Source organism: Lichenostomus cassidix, chromosome 4 (assembly GCF_008360975.1).
Source record: "Lichenostomus cassidix isolate B80296 chromosome 4, HeHo_3.0, whole genome shotgun sequence".
Classification (NCBI taxonomy): Eukaryota; Metazoa; Chordata; class Aves; order Passeriformes; family Meliphagidae; genus Lichenostomus; species Lichenostomus cassidix.
Window position 1 is genome coordinate 19,918,225 of NC_139484.1, and position 16,170 is coordinate 19,934,394.

The following is a 16,170-nucleotide window of genomic DNA, read 5'->3' on the forward strand; positions in this document are numbered from 1 at the left end:
TGGGACATCTGACTTTCTTCTCTCTCCCCAGTTATTTTAAAAATGGATTTGAAAAAATTAATGGAGAATATTTTAAAATTAATAGTTCAGTTCCATTACCATTTTTCTTCCCACTCCCTCCCCCCAAACAGGCTTAACAGTCATGAGGCTTCTGAAGAAAATTCCAGCATCCAACCTTATTTACTTTGAAAAGCAAGAATCTGATGTGGAACAAAACATTCATTAGAAACAGGACATCATGAGGAGGCAGACTGTTTTCACCTCATACTCTAAAAGTTTCTTTAAAGATGTGCTGCCTAAATTAATTTTTGCACATTGACGCTGTCCTACATCCTTCTGACAAAACACCCTCCATGGTATTTCCCTTCAACAGGTAGCACATGAGGGGAAAAAAAAAATTAAAAGAAAGCCTTTCCTAGGACTCTCCAGTGCCAATATTGGAAAATGTGACTATAGACAAGAAATGTGTTGTCTTATTTTTACGTCGTGGTGTAAACTGGGGTAAAAGATTTCCCAGTGCCAACGGGTTGGCTCATTGGAATAAACACAGTGGTCAGTGGCTTGAACCTCCTGTGGCCAAGTGTGTCATTAAAACCTGGTGGTCCCTGTGTAAGGTGAAACCACGGCCATATAAACACACACGCCATTTCCCACACGTCCCGAGGAATGCTAGAACCTCCTACTTCCCCACGGAGTGATGCTGTTTTGTGGGCAGTGGAACCTGGGAAGCAAACGTAACAGGCTGCCTTTTGCTCCCCTCGGTTTAAAATTCAATCGCTCCCCAGAAATACTTCTGTGGTTGTGCAAATCATCAAATAAAGTATCAAAGATCACCTCCCCAACAAAAATGACTGATCAAACTAAATCATACTGAATAAAAAAATTCTCTCCAAAGTGTCTTTCTGGATAAACACTTTTCCATCAAAGAAACAGAATATTTAATATAAAACTCGTACCATTAACCCACAGAAGCTCTTTATGCTCCTAATGTTAACTGTTACTTGGGATCAAGGCCAGAACACTGACATTGTCATAGGATCAAGACCAGGTTTAATCCAAGAGCAGTGCACATCCTCATAAAACACTTTGTGAAACACAGAAACAGCAATGTGGTATGCAACAAAATAGAAAGTTGATGCAGGACTAAGTAATAATTTCCAAAGCAAATCTAAGCTGAGTTTTTTTAACTGGCTAACTGCTTGGTCATCACTGCCATCAACTCTACGATGTCACCCAACAGGCGTGATCAAATCAAATATCATAGTCAAGAACTTTTATGGGGATAGGGGCATGTCAGAAGTCTAGAAAAAGGAGTTCAGTCTTGCCACAAATGGCCAGAATAATCAAAAGGGAGGGGAAAAAAAAATCAAACCAGAAGAAACTATAACGAAAAAGAGTAACATGGAAATAAAAAAAAAGCTACATCGTCAGAGCTGTAGGAAGAGAGTTCAGCACACACTTTATCAGTTCTTGGCACACACCCACCCACTCCCAACAGATCCAGAGAAACCCATTTTCAGATTTAGAGTGAAAAAAGATTGGGCCACATCCCCAGTGGCAACTTTCAGGTGACTTTCTTAGTGCTTATGAGGGCTGTCCTGGCTGGGAACTAGTTTTGCTCAGACGAGCCTTTAATTCCAGTACAAATCCTGCCACACAGTACCTCAAACCTGATTGATATGCTGCCTGCAGGATTATCCAGGCAGCGGCTATGCATAATCATTTTGTATGTGGTCCATTTAGAGGCATTAATTGCAGCAAAAGTGTGTCTTCCTTTGGCTCTCCAGCAAGTCCAAAAGTGGCAGAGTTACCCAGAAGTATTTATGTGCTGATATATTTTAAGAATACTAATTATTCATTTTAGAATAGCTCTTTGTTCTATTTTTCCTAATTTGGAATACTTTTTTTTTTAATGCTTTAAAGCCATATGCTGTTGTAAGGCCCAAAATAATACAATCTTAGAAGCTGCAGTGAGTGCAAAGTCCACACTTAGGTTTTGATTAGCTCCATTCTGTGCTGTATGTCAGAACAAAAACTCTCACAAACACTGGCCTTACTATATTGTAGGACCTATGCATAATTATTTCAAAGCACACAGAAAGTGGCACACAGCAAAGCAACAAATTAAATATGAAGCAAAAAAATCAAGAGAAGTTTTAGATACTGCAAACAAAGCACTTTCTGTAGGACTAGCTTCTTTTAAATCAAACATATTTATAAGGGTACCCTGCTCTAAAAAAAAAAAAAGAAAAAAAAAGAAGCTGTATATAAACTAGATAGCATACATAGCTGCTCTGTTTAGAAAACAGCAAAGTACCATGTAAAAAAAGTCTCTGTTTAGTCAGCCCACCCACTATGAAAGAGAAAAAAAAAGAAAAAGCTGACATTTAGAAAACAGGATATACTGAACAGTTTTCACAATTGTGCCCAGCAAATCTCATAGAGCTTTTTGTATAAATTCTACAGCACGGGCCCAATCCTGCAAGTTACCACATATTGGGAAATGAAAGTTGTCAAGAATAAAAGTTAAAAAACCCTTGGAAGCTCAACCTTCCTTTGCACCATGGCATTTAAAGAAACCACTTGTTAGCTGGGAAATAGGAAATCAAACAGTAAGTGTGAGGCAAATATCTAAACAACCCCACCTTTTGGAAAAGTGATCTTTTCACTAATACTATAGATATGACAAATATTGTTCCTGACAGACCTAACAAAGAGCTTAAAACCCCCTTGCAAGCCCAAAATAAACACATATAAACACGAGAAGAAAACCTAAATACTGTTAGATAAAATTTTCAGAGCACGGATTTGCCTGTGGGTTTGGAAGAAACACTAAGCACAGCAAGGTCCAGATGCTAATTGGAGCCATCAAACTTAATGCAAAGCAAACAGTGCCCAGAATTATCATGCAGGTCACTTTGGACACCTCTCTCGATGCCTGGTGCAGAGGCAGCCCCTGTGTGACATGCTTGGGGCAGCCTGGGTGTGACGTCAGCTGTCAAACGCTGCAGTGAATGAGGTGTGTTTTGGTGTGGTGGTGTGAAATCTCCTGAGTGCAGGTACAGGTCACAGCGGGTGACATTCAACCTCTGAAACCACATCAATACACTTTCATTCCGTCAGGTTTCAGACTTTCAACAGTCATGAAGTCTCTATTTACACACTTACACACACATGCGTGTGTGTGTGTGTATAAATAAATATATATAAATATATATATGCATGCATTTCTGATTGAAAATGCTGCAATAGGGGGCACATTTATTGTGGGAAAACAGTGTAATAAGGAAATGTCACTCTTTACTGTGTTCTTTGTCCTTAAGAACCAAGCCTACCTTTGTCTCTGCTTCTGGCTTGCCTTCCTCCCTCCCTGTAGCCCAGCAGGTCTTTTCCATCTCCCTCAGACCTATGAATGATAAAGAGCATAGGCAACAGATAAGGAACAACTTTAAACACTGCAGAAATATAAACAGAACTTAAACTGCAAGCTAAATGATTTTTTTTAAATGCACACAGCCCAACAGAGCCATCCTATACTAAAAATTCCAACACAGAATTCCAGCAAAAAAGCAGACTCCATTGCCAAGGAGTCTCCCCTTGAGTATTCACTGAACCTTACTAACTAGACAGCGGTTGAAGGGGATTCCATTGGGGCACTCACAAAATCAGCCCTTGTACAGATTTGTGTCAGCCCTGCATCTCAGGAACAGAGTAGTCTCAGAAACAGCGGCACACTGTCAACCCAATGGCAGGCCAAGCAATTCAGCTCCTGACAGGTTAAAAAAGTGCTCATTGTCTGAGCAGCAAGTCAATGCAAGCCAGGAAAAACTTTCAGAGATTAGACCAGTGGCTAAACTTCAAGGAACAGAGGAAGTTGTGCTGAGGAATCCACTGCTTTTTTTCTTCTTTTCTCCTTCCTGCCAGGGAAAAGAAGGTTGGAGCTGCTGTGCTGGCTGGCAGGGAAAGCAAGAAAATGAAGGAAGCTTTCTTTTAGCTCCTTCTTATCCAAAATTATAGTATGTTGTCTCACCCAGTTTCCTTGAATACTGCTGAAAGACAAGGAATTACTCTAAAAGCAAATGTTTTCCCAGAGGTAAAGGGTTTAACTCTTTCAAGAGCAACTAACTGCAGGATCATCCCTGGGAATAAGCCCTGAAGGGTCCCTTCAGTAAGAATGTATTTGTTAAACTCCAGTACACTCTATTTCAGGGACTCCTAATTTCAAATTATAATCTCAATTAAGATAGAAGGACTACATCCACAATTTTCACTAATGTCTCTCCAACCTTAAAAAAATATTTCATGTTTCTCTTGTTCAATGAATGGACACTTAGTTCCTGTATGTCCCACACAATCAGACAGTGAGATGCATTACAAGTGACTGAATTGTATTAAAGGCCTTAAACTGTAAAATGCCACTAAATAACATAAACATTTGAGATGCATAGGCTATTGATTACACAACAAAATGTCACAGAACTTATTAGAACAGTTAAAACTGGACTTCTTTAATGTAGGGCTCAAGCAAGTCTGACCATCAATTTTTGAATCCACTTGACCTGGAAGAAGCAATGGTACTTCCATTAACAATTGTTATTGAAAATCTTCAGAACTTTCACTATTCAATTTAAGCTTGCTCAACTGCATTTTTATCATACTTGAGGACATGCACATTTGGAGTTGGTCTAAATGTGGCAGAACTGATTGCAAACAAAACTAATCCAAGTGTCACTGAATAATGATATACAGGAAGAGAAGATAAGCAGATAAATAAATCCTTGGTTTTTTTCCTGGAGTCTCAAAGACTGCACACTCAAGGAAAGCTTCTGGGTTTTTTTAGCTATTGGATAACCCCAGGTATGGAAAAGTGCTAAATTCATGTCCCTGACTGCATCGTTCACATCTTTTTTAGGTTCATGAAGACTTCCATGACAGTACCAGAAGGGAGAGATAAGTTCTGTTCTTTTTCTATCCCATATTTAGGACCACAATAGAAAGTGTTAAACAATTACGTGCTTCTCTTGCCCACTCTTCCAAATTTTATGGTTATTCCCTGCCTTTCTCTAAACTCCACTGGGGCATTGCTATCTGCTGCCATATGTTTGCCAAATTGAAAGGAATCTGCAACTATACTTGTATACATTGAATTAAATGACTGGCACAGCAAAGATGTTGGAGTCTGGCAGTTGGACTGATCAGGGTGGGTGACAGCAGGGGATGGGGATGTATGTCAGAAACCCTACATTAACCTAAAATAGTGCCTCCAAAATGCCTTGCACAAAACCAGGTAAAGGTGCAGTACCATTATCAATGAAAAGTGAAGGAGAATCTGTGCACTCTGAAACCTGATAAAGTCTCAGTAAATGTAAGGACTATCATTCTATATCTTTGTTAAATGTAGTCTTAAAAATATTTACTAAATGGCTAACCACGAGACTAAACAAAAGCATTACCACCATTGTAAATCAAGATCAAGGCAGTTTCATGCCAGGCAGGGAGGCAGCTGATAATTTAAGAAGAGTGCTACAGATATTATGAGAGGTGAGAGATGATGACGATCCCATTGCTGCTTTTTCTTGAGATGCTGAAAATGTATTTAATAGGGCAGGATCAAATGCTGATATCTACAATATGCTTCTTGCAAGTTTTGTTTTGGATTAAAACTCAGAAACCTAATTAAAACAATTTACTTTCACCCATTAGCCTTAATCCTTATGAATGGCTTACTGTCTTCTCTGGTTATTTTACCAAGAGGCACTTGAAAATGATGTCCTCCCTCTCCTGTTCTACTTTGCACTTGACCTTGAACCGTTGGTCATCTCCTGCATTTTTATTTCGAAAAAGTATTTGGCATGCAGAAACTACTGGTATGTGTAGGTGACATCCAGACAGTTATTAAATGGTATTTTCAAAGAATTACAAAGATTTTCAATACGCTGGTGTACCAGAGACACAATATCTAAAATACCTAATATATAAAATTTTGTCTATTGTCTAATTCCTATTGAGATCAACTAGTGTTACAAACTTTTCTTGCTTAGAGATTTTTTAAAACAAGCAGTAGATTCCCAAAATTTTAAAAACATGGATTACTTCTCTAAGTAGGAATCAGGCCTATTATAATTTAATAGCTCAAAGAAACAAAGCTCTGCCAAATGCAGAATGAAATTCCTAATTCTAGGCATTTACCTTTTGAACTTTGATAATTTTTCCAAAGTGTAAAATACCTACAAGTAAATTTGGAGCTCAAACAAAAGAAAAACATACAGTGAATGATAAAAGCATAGAAAACAGTTTAAAAGGTTTCAAAACTCAGAATATCTGATCTGTAGCCTTTCAAAATGACTGATAGCATTAGGAAGCTTATGTAGAGACTAAGTTCCTCTCCATTGGCAGGCAATACGCCGTCCATCCAGTTGCTCTAAAGAAACAAAATATAATGATAGCAGAAGAAATTCATACCCCTGGCAGGTGTATGAACTGTTCTTTCTGTAACTGATTTACCCAACCTCCTACTCTACCATGAAAGAAAACACCTATCTTTAAAGAGGTTTCCAACTAAATCTATGGTAACACAGCTACAGACATGAAAAGGAGAAAGAGAAGTCTGGTTGTCTGATACACCTCAGTCTAGGGTAACCCAAATACTCCTTAAGGGAGGGCTGTAAGTCTTCTTCCAATGCAAATTCCACTCATTCTAAAGAATAAAAAATTAAAGGCTTTGTCATGTCAATGCCATGCTATTTCAAAAGACAGTATTCTATCCATTACAAATGTTGCCATATACTAGTGAAAGGGCTTTCCTGACAACATAATTTCACCTGCTTGCAGCAGAAAATACAGTTTAGATTATGAAATACTTTGAGTGTTGCTTTATTTTTGTTTTTTTAGCAGCAATATTCAGGTTGTTTTTTTGTCAAAGCTCCTGGCCAGCTTTCAAAGTCTACAAAGTGAGTACATACTAAATCTCACCTAGGAACAAGCAAAAGATACAGCTGACTGGGCTTTATGACTCACTCGACGGATCTGTGCATGTCAGAGACTGTCAGCACCTTTGGAAAGATCAGTAATCCAAGTACAGTGAGTAGAATTTCCAGCTTTTCAGAAAAACAAGACTCACTCTTTGGTAAAACTGAGAAAACTAGATATTGTTGAAGGAAATGTCCTTGAAAAATCTTTAAAACACAGAGAAAGTTAAATAAAAAACTAGCCAAAAATATAATTGCTTTATACTTTCTTCATTATGAAGAGCTTTTATACCTTTTCACCATACAAGAAAGACCAGCTTTGCTAGTGTATGGTTTTGCCCTTCCAAGCTCTCACTGCTCCTCTGCCCATCAACCAGCAGCTTGGTAGATACACATTGTTCACTTGCATTTCTTTCTGCCATTTCTCACTTTTCAAACCTCCTTATAAAACCCTACCTTGCTTGACTTATTTTTCCCTCTGCGCTAGAAAAAACACCCTGCTAAAAAAATACAAGTAAGTCTCCAGTTAAAAGCCACAGAATTCCTGAGGTTGGAAGGGATCTCCGGAGGACTTCCTGCTCAAGCAGGATCACCTAGAGCAGGTTGCCCAGGACCTTGTCTAGTTGGGTTTTCAAGTATATCCAAGGGCAGAGACTCCATAACCTCACTGGGCAACCTGTGCCAGTGTTTGAGCACCCCACACTGAAAAGAAAAACAAGCACAAAAACATCCAACCCTGTGCAACTAAATCCCCCAACCCAAAAAATAAAAAAAATACACCATTATTTCAAAAGCAGATGATATATTATAATATTTCTTCCACTCAGAAAGAAAAAAAAAATACAAACTCTGAGTGACTAAGCCTATGTAAATATGAGTACCTAGGCATCTGCATATATGCAAGTTTCTTCTATGTTTATTTAAGTATTTTAACAGGAAATGGTCCATTCAGATAAAATCCCTTATCCCAAATGCTGTCCTAGGGCAGAACAGAAACAAGACAAGCATATGTATCAGTACACATTACAACATGGAAAGCAGGTTAAAAAACAGCTGCACACCGTATTTTCTTGAGAACAGACACTAAATTTTGCCCAGCTGAAATATATTTAGTCTAATAACTTACTCTATTTGTATACAAACCTATATTACCATACACATTAATTTTCAAATATTTTTGTTATGATTGGGAACAGAGATTATTTGATAACACATCAAGTACAATGCACAAAATACTGTATCTAGAAACTGAATTGATACATTCAATTTTGAACAATAGGATGAAGAGAACCACAGCTTATGCTTGACATATTTTACTAGAGCATAGGAAAATAAAAAAGAAAAATAGGTGAAATCCTGCTCTTAAAAAACATGTTGTTTTCTTCAGTTTTTAGACAGAGTAAGAGAAAATGTCATTTTAAAGACTCAGCTGACAGTTCACCATCAATGTTGTAAACCTAAGGTTTGTGTTTATTGAGGAGCAAAACATCAATTTCTCTCTTCCTTAAAATCTTTGCTGCTTTGGTAGTTCTCCTCCTCCACCTTCCTGCAGACCCTGAAATACATGACTTTCTTGTGCTTTCAACAGGTTTGTATTTAGAAGATCTGAGAAAGACCACATTTCCTCAGTAGTGTCATGTCAGGGAGCTTGGCTGGAGGCTTTTCAGAAGAAAAAAGAATACACCAAATTCCCACTGATTTTCTGTGACTCATATTCTTAGGAAAACCTCACTTCTTGCCTGTACTTTCTTGCAATGACAATTTTATATACTCTGATTCTCTTCTTTACCTATTGCTGCAGATAGTCCTCATTATTTGAACACCCACAACTGATTTTCTATGACTGTTTGTGTCCAAAGGTTATAATAAATTTCACCTGTTCAAGTCCAATTCTCTGACATTTGTCAGTGCCAAAAAATTAAATTTTTTTTTCAGCCAGTAATAGCATTGGTGTCAGCTGCCAGGTCCTTTCCTTTGTGAACTTTTGCCCATTTAAACTAATGGTGTCTTATTTGTTTTATTATTGTTTTTTTTCTAGTAGCTCCCCTTCTGTGAAGCCTTCTCTTGACCATGTAAGTCATACACCAATCTGGAGGACACCTGCTTTTTAGTACTTGCTGCCAGACCTATTTGAAAAGTCAAATCTCCACTAAGCACATCAAACATTCTGGTCTCACTAGATCAGAAACACTGTGAGTTGTTTAAGAATGTGGCTTGACATTATACATAATCTGGTCTAGCTGCAGGTGGCTGCCAAAAGGGGAAATCCTGCTCCCCCTACCCCCCAGCCCATGAGCTGAATGCTCTCTCCCTTTCTCCAGTTCCATTTGGAAGCAAAGATCCCAAGGCCCCTGGCTGAATCAGTTCAGTGAGCTGCTCCACTGGAAAAATCCTGTCTTCCCCCATGGAGAAATGAGTGATGCTTGCTGAGCTGACACCCTGGTAGCAGCACGACCTGCTAGACCTGCTGTAAGAGAGAATAAACTCTGGACAGGAATGAAAGATACAGGAGAACCGTCTGGCAAAGAAAGAGGGTATTGATTAGGAAAATTAATGCAACAGAGAATGTTCTGAGCTTCAAATCCCCATCCCAACTGCAGTTTTCTTAGACAGAGTAAGAGCTAAGCAGCTTCAAGATGAATTCTCAGAACACTTTTTCCCAAGACTAATTGTAATCTACTTCTCACAGAGAGAGTTTTACTCCTATGTATTGCAGAATAGTCTCAGAAGGACAGAGAGGGGAAATGAAGTGATCATCCTACCCTGAGACTGTAGAATACATCTGGCAAATTGCCATAGAGGAGATAAATGTCTACATAAAAAAATGAAGGTGAAGGCAATGAACAGAAAATATATTAAAAAGGCAAAACAAAAAAGAAGCAGTAAGTTATATGAGGAAATTAGAGTGTAAGGGTATGCATCTAGTATTTCCTAATGAAAATAATTTATTCTAAATTTGGAAGAAGTAATTCCACATGAGGTGAAAAATCTACAGAATAGCTTTCATAGAGACTTTCACCTGAGGATCTGAAATTGTTTGGCAAGTAGTAAGGAATTAAGACACACAGATCACTTGCGCATTTAGGGAACATTCATGCAAACATTCCAATGAGAAGAAATTAAGCATCAACCAAAATTTGACACTCCCAAGAATATTCTATGAGAGAACCAAAAATCAAATCCAAATGACTTGTCTCCTGAAGACCGATATAAATTCAAGCAATTATAGGATAGACAATAACATCCGCATGACTAAATATGTCAGCATATTGATTGGTGAAGGGCAAAATTCCCAATTGTTTGGAAGACATTCTCCTGGACGATGACATCACTGGACAATCAGATTATTAGTGACAGTTTGGTCCAAGAAGATGCATATAATAATCTGTGCTACATCAAACCTGTTCAAAAAACTCCTGTACAATATTAAGAGGGCAGCTCCATGGACAAGGAAAGCAAGCCTCAAGGACGAAGAAACAGGCTACAGCCCGACTTTGGCTCTGTTATTACAGTAAGTTAACCATAATAGCCACTCTAAAAATGTATCACAAATTTCAGCAAGCAAAGGCATCTTAGCTTAGCTTTCAGCGACAGGGAAGTCAAAGACAATGTTCCCATAAACTAAAAGATCAAAATCACTCAGATCCTATGACAAGCTAACAGAGAATCATGAGAAAACTCTGCCCTTTGACTCCAGAGCAAAACCAAGCTCTATGGGAAATGATGTTGATACAATGGGAACCAAAGTGGAAGAAACTGAGAAAGCACGTTATGATTTTCTCTAAGTGATGGTTCCAACACATCCTTGACAATACTGAAAAATGGTTGATGAGATTTCAGTATAATGTGTATCCCAAATGAGGATAGATGCAACCCCTAAGCGGCATCTGGTAGTAATACTGCACTATAGCAAATACAATAACAGTAATAATAATTTATATTGCTATATACTCCCCTTCAAGGCATCTGAAACTAGCTACCATCAGAGAACAGATGTAGGACTGAATAGCACACATCCAATATAGATGAAAAACCTGGTTCCTTACTGCTACATTTACATGACGGGAAAGAAAAAAACAAAACCAACCAACCAACCAACCAACCCAACCAACAAGAAAAGAAAAGAAAGAAAAGAAAAGAAAAGAAAAGAAAAGAAAAGAAAAGAAAAGAAAAGAAAAGAAAAGAAAAGAAAAAGATATGAGAAACAGCTTTTAACTGTAATATTTATGTGGGTACAGCAGACCCCAGTAATTTATACCAGGATCTCATTATCTAAAGCCTATTGCACAGAACAGTGAAGTTCAGCTCACAGATCACCTACAACTTCTCTGAGTTGGTCTTTAGCTTGACTTAGGTTACAATATCCCAAGAGCTACTCCATTTTTTACCAGCTGTCAATCATTTCAGAAATCACTGTCAAGAACTTCAGAATTCAAATAACTTCTCCATGCCCTTCATGCTTCAGTCACAGAAGGCAGGTGCGGTCATGGTAATCTGGAAAATATTTTCCTCAGAAAAAAATGCTCCCAAGGAAAGATGTAAAGCTACTGAATGTGTAACCATTTTATGTCACTGAAGCAGATCTTAGTGACACAAGTCACTATGTGACCTTCCAGGGATAAAGAAACCAACAGAAGAGAAAATTGTTGCTTTCAGTCAAGAAAGGCCAGAGTCAAGTTTACAACTTGCAATGCAGAACTCCTGGAGTACAAACACAATCCTCATAAGTCAAAAAAAAGAAGCGGCTGTCTTCACAGGAGAGAGAAAAACATCCCAAGTCTGTACCATTTGATTTATACTTGCAAAGGAAAGTTGAGCCAGTTATATGTGTAAACAGGGGTTGAGCTGATGTGCTGCTTTTCTCCTCTTCCATTCTGGGAAATGACTGTGGGTGATCCCTCTTATGTCTTTACCTCCCACTGTCTCTTCCTCCTCCACCAGAAAAAGAAATTAAAGAAAAAAAAAAAATAGAGAGGAAAAGAAAAAGAGAAAAAAAAATCTGTTTGCCAGTAGCCAGTGTGAATACCAGCTGAAACACCTGCACGCCAGACACATCCAGCTGTCCTCTCCCCTGCCTCTTGCTGACAAGGCATCTGTGCTGCACACCACACACACCAGTCTGCTTGCTGTAGGTAAGGAGACTTTTTAGAATTATTATTCCCACTGCTCTTGTACAGTTCTCCTTACCATCCCCCATAGCCTACAGAGGGGAACTTCTCCACAATGTACAGCAGCCTGGCAAATATGCTCAGTATAACCCAAAGCCATGGCTTTTCAAATTCTCTTATGGTATAATCACCACATCATTCTAGTGTTGGGTTACAGGCCAGCATGAAGTCAGAGCCCTCCTCTAAGCAGGAAATACAAACGTTTATAAGGTTAAAACCAGGCCTAATCCTCTACTGCAGAACCCACTTACTCCATTTGCACAAAATGCTGTGCTTAGATAACAGCATCACTGCTCATTTCTTCACTTTTTTTCTCCCTGGTTGTGCAGGAATCAGGAATAAACTGAGCACAGCAGGAAGTTTTTCACCTTGAGAATTTTATCCTTATTTCAGACATCCCAGAAAACTGGACAGGAAGGATAAACTTCCAAGCAGAGTCAAGCAAAAATTTAAAAACTCTGTGCCTTAACATTATGAAACAGAACTGTATGAATAACTTCTTTCAGTTCTTGTTGAAAGGAAAAAAGAAGATTTTAAAAAACTGTTTCAGTTTAACAAGCTATTTTCAGGGGTTTCATCTGACAAGATACAAACAATGTTTTGGAATTTATTAGAGCAAAACAAGTGCTATACACAGGAAAGATTGTTTTCAAAATGCAAAACCAAAATATATTCTTTTAAAAATGTAAAATTAATATATCTGGCCTTTTTCAACTAACTATTTTTCACCAAATAATTCACCATAATTTTCTATGTATATATCTTTATGCCCACATTTTACTTTCTGCAAAAAGAAATGTTGCATGTCATTCTTTTCCCCAATAATCTTTGTAAGTAAAAATGGCCTGAATTTCAAAACTGCAAAACACTTGCAGTACTCTTTCACTTAAGAGACTTCTGTTGTGTGGGTTCTCAGCATTTATAGAAACTGATGCCTGTGTGCAGAAATACAATTTAGAATCTTACCATTTGTCATCTAGATTTTAAATTTTTGGTTACAAGACCAAAATCTACAAGACTGCACGACAAAATGCAAAGACATACACATAAAGTATTGTTATTTACATAAAATCTGTTAAATCGTAATTTTTTTGATTTTCCAAAACTTGGTGAAAAAAAATGGCCACTTTTATCTTGTCAGGCATTTGATACTAAAAGAACATCCTATTTTTTATACTTGAATTTTTTCTTTCTCTATATGCTTTTAATAACTTCATTAAATACTAGCAAGGAAACTTGCTTTTAATTATGCTGAAGTTCTTGTTGCTGGAGCTGACCAAGACCAAACTGTGGAAGGACAGATGGAATCAGGAATGTCAGTTCCTAGAGTTCTGGTTTTTTTTACCCTTATTGTCTTGAACATTTAGTTTTTAAGAGGTGTGCTCACCATTTTCAAATAACACAGAACTTTTTCTAGAAAACAAACAAAACCACTAGCAAAGTGTTTGTGATTAATCTTTAATGGTCCACTGGGTTTCATACATATCATGAAGAAGGATTTCAGTGCTGGGAAAGCAGAATTTTTAAATGCTTTTTAAAGACTACAAAACACTTTACATTTTTTTCTCTCAATATAGGTAGTGGTGGTGGGTTTGTTTTTAATATGTCCACATGAAGACAGTTAGCTGTCAGTAGGAAAATAGATACAGAACATTTTAACCTGCCCTTAAAAGTCAACAAAATCAAGTAAAACTACTGGCAGTGTTGCCATGACAAAACAGACAATTTCAATTTCTTCCCAATGAAGAATTTGTGGTTTTGCTATTCTCTTGAGCAAGGACAAGGGCAGACTCCTAATCTAGCCCACAGTTTCATCCTTTTAGTCAGAGATAGTACTGTAACTGGTCTCAAGCAGTGATGCTTAAATGTTGTCCAAACCTGTTTTGCCTTACAGTTCTAAGCAATAGATAAAGAAAAACATTGTTAGAAAGTCATATTAACATGAAGAAAAGTAGGAGATGGGAAAATGTAAACAATAAGCCCCGTAAAACTCATGAACAAACCAGTGCATTTTGAATTGCTCTTTGGTAACTGATGAAAAAAAGTGTTATGAGGCAAATCCTTCACTGGGTCACTCACTGGGGAGACTGGTAAAAATAAATTGCACAGCTCTAATTTTCCTAGCAGCTTCCATGCTATTCTTTGAAACTGAGTAAGAAACCCTTGGCCTAATCCCAAGAGCCAATCTATAGTAAATAGTGCACACTTAATGCCTAAGTTCCTTTTTAGCACCATTCAGACAGTGACTTCAGCCACACAGCTTAGTCATAGCAGACATTTTTGTGGTGAAAGCATTAAACCCACATGCAGCTCTCTTTCTGTGGCCACTGGGGGTCATGCTCCTTTCCCATTAGCTGAATAAATCATAAAGTCTGCACAGACCACACAAGAAGCAAGGCTAGCAAGCCACAGGCAGTGCCTACAGCCTGCTATTTCTTTTCAGAATTAAAAAAAAAAGAAGAAGAAAAGAAAAACAGGAGAGAAACACAGCAAAACAGCCTAGCTTTAAGAAATTATTTGCTTTCTTAAAAAAAAAATTGATCTCTTTGAAGTCCACAGAGATTTGTTTGTTTGTTTGTCTTTTAACCCAAGCAGCTACAGCGAAGAAGAAAAGCAGAGAAAAATAAAGAGTGGCATGCAATCCCTTTGTCCTATGCTGCAACTCCAGAAGGTAAAAAATCCTGCTGCTCTGTTAAATAATAGAGGCTGTCATACAATATAGAACCTCATCAGATACCCAAAGAAATCAAAATAGATGTGGATAAATCATATATAATATAGGAATAAACAAGGAATCAAAATAGTGCATAATACTTTTCACACCGAATGATTTATTCTGCCAATGAAAACGACAGTAACTGAGGAAGGTCTGGAAATCTAGAGGTTGGTTCAAGTTCCCATCAATCAGAAAACAAGATAAGAAGGAATTTTAAACATAGCCATTAGCATGCAACTAATGAACATGGAGAAGATATGCACAGCTCATTATGCTAAGGAGTGTTTCTTTAAAATGTACCAAACCCCGAAATACTTTAAAAAGTGCACTGAACTTTAGTGAGACTTTACATAAGAGCTTGATTGGCAACTCGAACATGCCCTGTTTCTCAAAGCCTCCCAGTGGGGCGGACAGGGGGAGTGGCTGGGAGAGCAGCTTTTCAAACCATGTTCTGTTCCATGATCCCGTCTAGATCATTTGGACATGCAGTGTTTAGAAAATAACATTTACATGCTTCACTGTCTACATGCTGAAAAACTGTGCTGAGCAGGGAGGACAGCTGAATCAAGGATTGCTGGGTCTATTTATGCACTGTCAGCTGAACCTTTGTTTCCTATCCTATTTTAGGTTGGCATTTTTGGTGCAATCTAGGGTATTTTCTAGCACAATTTAAAAAAACACCCCCCCAAAAAAACCCCACCAAAAAAAAAAACAACCCAAGCCACCAGTGAAGAAAAATATAAAAACAAACCTAAGAAACTGAAGGACAGCAGAACCAAAACAGAAGAGGAAATAAAAGAAAGTAAGCTAGGGTCAGAATGGCTTAGACCAGAGTTTTGAAAGCTCTTTCAATCAGCTCTACCAGTAATCCTATATCCTTACCTGCAATATAACTTACTCTTTAGCTATTATAGTCCTCCTGAGCAAAGACAGATAATCATGTTGAATTGTGACAAATTATACAGTGGTTTTGAGATGTGAGCAAGCACTCACAGGGGAGCAGGGCAAGACCACTTAAATCCATTTCATTTGTGACTTAATATTGTGGGTTAAAACTTATGTGACCTTTGCCAAAGACGTCTCATACATGTGCAGGAGAAAAATCAAATCCCAAGTCTCAAAAGATTCCTAGCAATAAGATATACAGTTTCTGACAGGTCACCCAAGGCACAGCCTGAATTTTATCATGGAATTCTTACTGATGGATTAAGTACCACTTTAACCAGAATAACAATAAATAAAAATCCCTCAGTGGAAAAATGTAGAACTGTGTAAAATTTAAGATTTCACTCATTCCAGTGGAACAGCCAGCTTTTAA

General features: G+C 37.8%; 1 protein-coding gene across 1 annotated transcript in view; it reads right to left on the reverse strand.

The window, feature by feature from the left end:
- LOC146437984 (uncharacterized) overlaps positions 1-16,170 on the reverse strand; it is a 137,044-nt gene that overhangs the window by 49,465 nt on the left and 71,409 nt on the right. The window contains exon 2 of the mRNA XM_085058152.1: positions 3,336-3,406. The gene's annotated coding sequence lies outside the window, so the exon portion shown is untranslated. The remainder of the gene's footprint in view (positions 1-3,335; positions 3,407-16,170) is intronic.